At 45.6% G+C, this 5775-nt stretch overlaps 1 long non-coding RNA gene across 2 annotated transcripts in view; it reads right to left on the bottom strand.

The window, feature by feature from the left end:
- Positions 1-780: 780 nt before the first annotated feature.
- Positions 781-5775, bottom strand: part of LOC146592095 (uncharacterized) — a 5536-nt gene continuing 541 nt past the window's right edge. The window contains exons 2-6 of one of the 2 annotated variants that reach the window (XR_014896678.1): positions 5151-5746; positions 4481-5046; positions 4125-4169; positions 2060-2295; positions 781-1674 (exon numbers count right to left, since the gene is read on the bottom strand). This is a non-coding gene — a long non-coding RNA (uncharacterized LOC146592095). Of the gene's footprint in view, positions 1675-2059; positions 2296-4124; positions 4170-4480; positions 5747-5775 lie in introns of both variants that reach the window. The other variant, XR_014896677.1, reaches the window with a different exon arrangement.

Here is a 5775-nt window from a genome sequence, read left to right as displayed (position 1 = left end):
GCCCGGCCCCTCGGCCTGCCCCCGCCCTCGCTGCGCTGTCCCCCGCACCGCCGGGCTCCCCTCAGCAGCCCCCCGCGGCGGCGGGGGGGGGAAGAGGAGAGGACGGGAGGGAAGGAGAGAGGAGAGGAAGGCTCTGCCTCTTCCCGCTGAGGCCGCCGGGCGCCGCCCGCTGCGCTGGCGCGGTCAGAGCCGGCGCTGCACGCTGCGCCCCCTCCGCCCCCGACCGGCCGCCGCCATCTTCGCCGCGCGTGCTGAGGCCCGGCGGGCGGGCGGCGAGGTCAGCCCCGCCCCGCGCCACGGCGCATGCGCGGCGCCCGCCCGCCCGCCGCCTCATTGGCTCCCCCGCCGCGCCTCATTTGCATGCGGGGGGGGACACAATAAGACGGAGCAGCTCCCGGCAGCCCGTGCGGCACCCTTCCCCCCCCCTTCTCAGCCTGCCGCCCTCTCACATGACGCCCCGATAAGCGGCGTCGTGAGGCGCCGCGCGCCGCCCGCTCGCTGCYCCCCTCTGCAATTACGCAGTTATTTTTTTCCTCGGCCCACGGGTTAGCAGCGCTGCGCCCGGCCTAGATACTTGTCCTCCACACCCGTATCGGGTTGCGTGTCTCGCGTGCTCCGAATGACTTGAAGGCACTCGGTGGCCTTCTGTGCTTTTGGGTGACTGAGGATGGCTGCATGGATCATAGCAAGCAAAATTTACTTTAAAAAGGAGAGCACCTTGTGTTTTCATGAGCTGTACAAACAGTGCTCTGAAAGGCTGCTTTTTTTTTTTAAAAAAAATATGATTTTAGTTGAAATGTATGCACAGGTACAGGCTATTAATCYATTTTTGATATGGGACATTAGGTGCCAAATAAGAGAGGGCTCTTCAGATAGGGTCACCATACGCAGTCACCCCATTAAAAAAAAATAGCTGTTACCACAATTTCACATAAGACTGTGATACATACAGAGAAGCAGAGTTGGTTTTCAAGGCTCAAACAACTTGAACATAGCAGCCCCTTAAAGAGTCACCCTTTCCAGAAAGGCTCATTGCTTACCCACCACAGATCAGTTTTCTGYGCAGCTTGTGGGTGTGCAAAGTTCCTACAGCAGCTCTAAACAATTAATTCATGCAGAGCCTATGCACACACACRCATAAAGCGGCTTCCACCACATTATATAATCAAGAAGGTATGTAACTAACAAAACAATAGACAGGAATAAAGCAGAGGTTGGCCTGAAACCTGACTTCAGTGAAAGCAAAAGCTGTGTGGCATACTCCCTGGACCCAGCCCACTGCGAATATTCGTATCAAAGAGATGTTGTTATAATAGGATAAGTAAGCACTTCAGTTGCTGTTTATCTCAATGGAGGAAAYATTTGTTGCCTTTAAACTCACAGAGGCTTAAATGATGCATGAAAACTTTCTGCCTAGAATCAAAACTGTGTCCRAACTTCAAAAATTAATCTGCTCATTTTATATTCAGAATGTCGGGAAAGCAAATGCGGGGACCTTGCAGAAGGCCCAAGCCCTGCTTTGGTGAAGTCAGAAGCTGCCCCTGCTCTTGCCAACAGGCTGGAGATAAGGGTGTGCTGTGCCGCAGCTGGCCAGGGCGTGAGGAATGACAGACAGCACTTGCARGGTGGCTCCTCTCAGCAGCAGATCTTGTTGCCGCACCCCCTTCAATATTTCTAGCAGGAAAAAGAAACACAGACACACCATTTACTCATCATCTTTCCCTTTCCTTCTTCCTCCTTCTTGCCCATGTCCCTTCTACATTAAGCCCAACCTGACTCAAACCCTTTTCCCTTGATGTAGCAAGATTCAGCATCGCGCATAGTGCTAAAGTGCCCTGAGGCAGCTCTAGTTAGCAGCATAAGGCATTTTGTCCTAGGCTGGTTTGATACAAGTTGTTTCTCAGTCTAATCCTCTACCTCACTTCAACTAAAGGTGAATTTTTCTTCCCTCTTTGCATGTGTCTTAGAGGAGAATGGGACACTCTTCATAGCACTTTGCCAGTCAGCCGTGGCTCACAGATTGAGAAATTCAGTGCAAGAGCAAAGCTGTCAAACTCACTTGGCAGAGCACGACTGTTTCAGAAGTGTTTCCAGGCCAGGATATACCATCAGTTCATCAKTAGCAGTTCAAAATCCCTCCATGCCAGTTCACCCACTTGGGTTTACCCAGACAGCCGAGGAAGACATCATTTATGTCATAATTAACCTTTGCTGAACTCTTTCACTCCTGCATGATGACACCTTTTACTCAGATGAGAAAATACTAGTGTTTTTCATTCAGAACAGCCTGAGCTCCTGTGAGAAAAACAGARCAATTTTAAATGAAATAGGACAGGGTTTGTTTCTCGCTGTACAGTATCACTACTGATAAATCTCCTTGTAAATCCCTCCCAGTATGTGAGAAATGTGCCCTGCTGTCTCACCCAGTATTATTCTCGTACCCAGACGAGCTATATCCTGCCAAGTGATATTTGTTTAAAATTCTCAAATGCACAAATTTGGCAGAAAATCTGGGGCAAAGGGCATCCCCCTGGTTACTGCTGCTGTGTTGAATCTTCCCAACTCAAAGTCCAAGATCCATTTACATCAGTTCAGTTAAGCTGCAAAACAAAATGAGCTCTTCCCAATAGGCCTGCTTAGAGATACTAATAAATGCAGTGGTGTAAAATGTAATCAACTGTTGAAGGCACAAGCAATGGTTTCAGCTCGTATTAAGACTGATGCACTTGTAGCTGACGTCAATCCACCCTCCCTGCTCTCTTAGCCTTGGGATTGGAGTATAATAAATATTACCTGTAATGCCATCTGCTGTACAGAGACAGCCCAGAGTTCCTAGGCTTCTCACAATTTAAGGGCTGATGTTGTGCTAGACCAGAATGCAGTTTATTTCAGCCTTATGTGACTTTCTTTTGACTCTAACTAAAAATACCTGWTGACTTGAATTTTTAAAGTCATCTGTCATGGAGCAAAAACAGTGTTTCATTTGAAAAGACAAAGAAACTAAAGACAGTAGTAATATTGATTCAAGAAACTAGTGTGAAAAAAGACAACATTATCAGGCCTCTCCACTTGGAAGAATCTTGCGAAGAGTCAGAGCCAGAAGATCTCTGCCCTGGAAAACYTGGACCTCCCAAATCCTAGTTTTCTATGAATTCCTAGGAGAGCTTATTTATTTTGTGTATCAGTTCTTCAGCTCTTTTAAAGCCTCACTCAAGTCATCCAGCTTCTCTAAAAAAAGGCGAACTATTGTAGTTTAATGGTGACTGTGACTTTTGGTCAGTGTTAAAGTTGTTTTGAATGGTATCAAACTGAAAAAACTTTTAGATCAAATAATGCACATAAAATTTTCTAATTTTCTAACTTTAAAAATGATGTCTAATTTTGAAAATTTAAAGTAACAGGAATTATATCATTTCCTACAGAACTCTTTCACAATAGTATCTCTAAGTGTGGAGCATTTTATTACTAAAAACTTCCTAGCACCTAACCCTGTCTGAGGTCAGTTAAAAGCCTTTTACGTGGTGCATTTGGAAGAAATATTTAATCAAAATACTGCAGATCATGTGTTATATGGGAACTGATTAGTCAAGGAAGCTCAAGAAACTATAAATCCTCAAGTCAGCATCATCCAGAAAGATATTTGATCTCAAGCACATGACAGTGGAGCAGAGAGCAGCCACGTAGTGGAAAAGTTGCTTCCTACAGGAATGCCCCTCTCAGCTGGGAGAAGCACCAGAGCTATTAGAAAAACTTCAAATTTTATTTTACTTTCCCTCAAGCAAATAGGTGTGGAAGCTTCACTCACCTAAGAGTGACAAAAGAAAAGAACTTCACTCTCCTTCAACAGGCAGGAAACCAAGCCTCCTTTACAGAAGGCGCTCTTCCCTGCCTAAGCCTCCTCCTCCTCTTTGAAGCTACAAGATTTCTAACTCTGCTAGCTGGGAATAAGCCCTTGGTTGACATCTATTACCTGTCCTTTCTCCCTTTCCCCTGCACTAAGCAGAAGCAGTGCCAAATTCTCCCCCCACCAACATGCACATAGTCTCCACTGTGGCTGCAGCTGGTCCTGGCACAGCCTTCACAAGAAGCAAAAAATACTTTCGTAATGACATTTTTACACTCACTTTCTAAAACAGAACTTTATGTGAAGTCACTGCTATTCTTCAAGCCTGGGAAAAAAAAACAAAAAACAAACAAACAAACAAAAAAAAAAAAACAAACAAAAAAAAACTAATAACATGGTTTTGGAGACCTTGTTAAAAGGAAATGCATGAATATTTCCAGGTGAAACAAACTAAGGTAATCTCAGAATCAGCAAAGAAACAAAAGAACAACATACATAAGTTCTAGGAAGAAGGCAAATGCAGTAACTTAGGATTATACATGTTTTACCAGAAGGACTGTAGAATGGAGACCCAGGTCAGACAGTTACTGCATATAAGGTAGGTCTGAGGTCCAGCAGAGTACACCAGCTTCTTACCTTCATGTCACCATGTCCTTAGTGCACTGATGACTTTCCAAAGGGAAGGATGACTCCAGGATTTTGCCAACCGATACGGAGCTATTTCAAAGCCATTCTAAGTAACTGGCAGTTGTTAGCAGCTGTGTTACATGATACAATCAAAATGACCTTGGTAGCCCTGTACCATGTGCAGCAGACAATAGCCTGTCTCCCATAACTCAGCAACACTTTTGTCAGTAATTGGCTCTTGTTCAGTACCCGTGGAGCAGTAGAAACCTGAGTAGGCTAAAGAGGTTAATTAACTCTCATAGTCTCCTTCTGAGGTGTGGTCTGTTCAGGTCAGGCACAACACACTCAGGCAGAAAACAAGAAGTGGTAAAGATGCTGTACGCACTGTGGAATTACTTCAGTTTTCGGTAGAACCACCTCCATCATACTAAATTTGCACATAAGCATGAAGTTATCCTGTTCAGATATTGTGACTGGCACTGAGAGCAGTTGGATGTTAAATGCAAAACAACATGCCCTCTTGTGGTCATGAAGCTTTCAGTGGCTTCTCTTCCAGATGATAGGAAGGAATGACTCTAAAAAGAAAAATAAGAAATTCTATGTTTTGATGCACTGTTTGTTTTGATGCAGGAGCAAACACTGCAAAGTAACTTTCGATCAGATAATGCAAAAGACAAGCCTCAGAAAGTTTAACTTTAAAAAGCATGTTGTCTCCTGGTTAGACCCAAAGCCCGGATGTTATAATTTGTGAGATAACTTTAACCTTGGTCATTTAGCTGCTCTATAGCTCAGTTTTCCCAACTATCAAGTTGGTATAAAAATGCAGAGGTACTATCAAGATTAATGACTAGATGCATGGAGCATTAAAGACCAAAAGTACCTGCAGCATTTTCAAAAGAAAAAAAAAAGATACTTTAAAAACTACACTTTAAGACACACAGGTTATTAAAAACACAGCTGTGTAAATATATAAACCACAGGATTTTATAGCTTGCAAAGGGGCCCTCTTCTGCTTTTTGTTTTTGCATACGGTTCCCCAATAGTGCCCAGCCTTGCCCSCAGCCTCCCTGCCCTGAGCAAGGTGCACGGGGACGGCTGCAGCCTCGTCCAGCGGAGGCCGAGGCCCAGCCTCCCCTCACGGCCCACCCTGGTGGCCTGCTGTAGGGCCCGTGGCAGCCTCCCTCCAGTGACGCCCTTGGGCTGTGGAGTTGGCCTCCCTCCCATGAGGCTCTGGAGCTCTGGGTTGGCCTCCCTCCCATGATGCCCTTGGGCCACCTTTCTCCCATGATATCCTAGGGCTCCAG

Source organism: Rhea americana, unplaced genomic scaffold (genome assembly GCF_003343005.1).
Source record: "Rhea americana isolate MKP2758 unplaced genomic scaffold, rheAme1 scaffold_346, whole genome shotgun sequence".
NCBI classification, from domain to species: Eukaryota; Metazoa; Chordata; class Aves; order Rheiformes; family Rheidae; genus Rhea; species Rhea americana.
The sequence above is the reverse complement of the archived record's forward strand: the minus strand, read 5'-3'. Positions and strand labels throughout refer to the sequence as shown.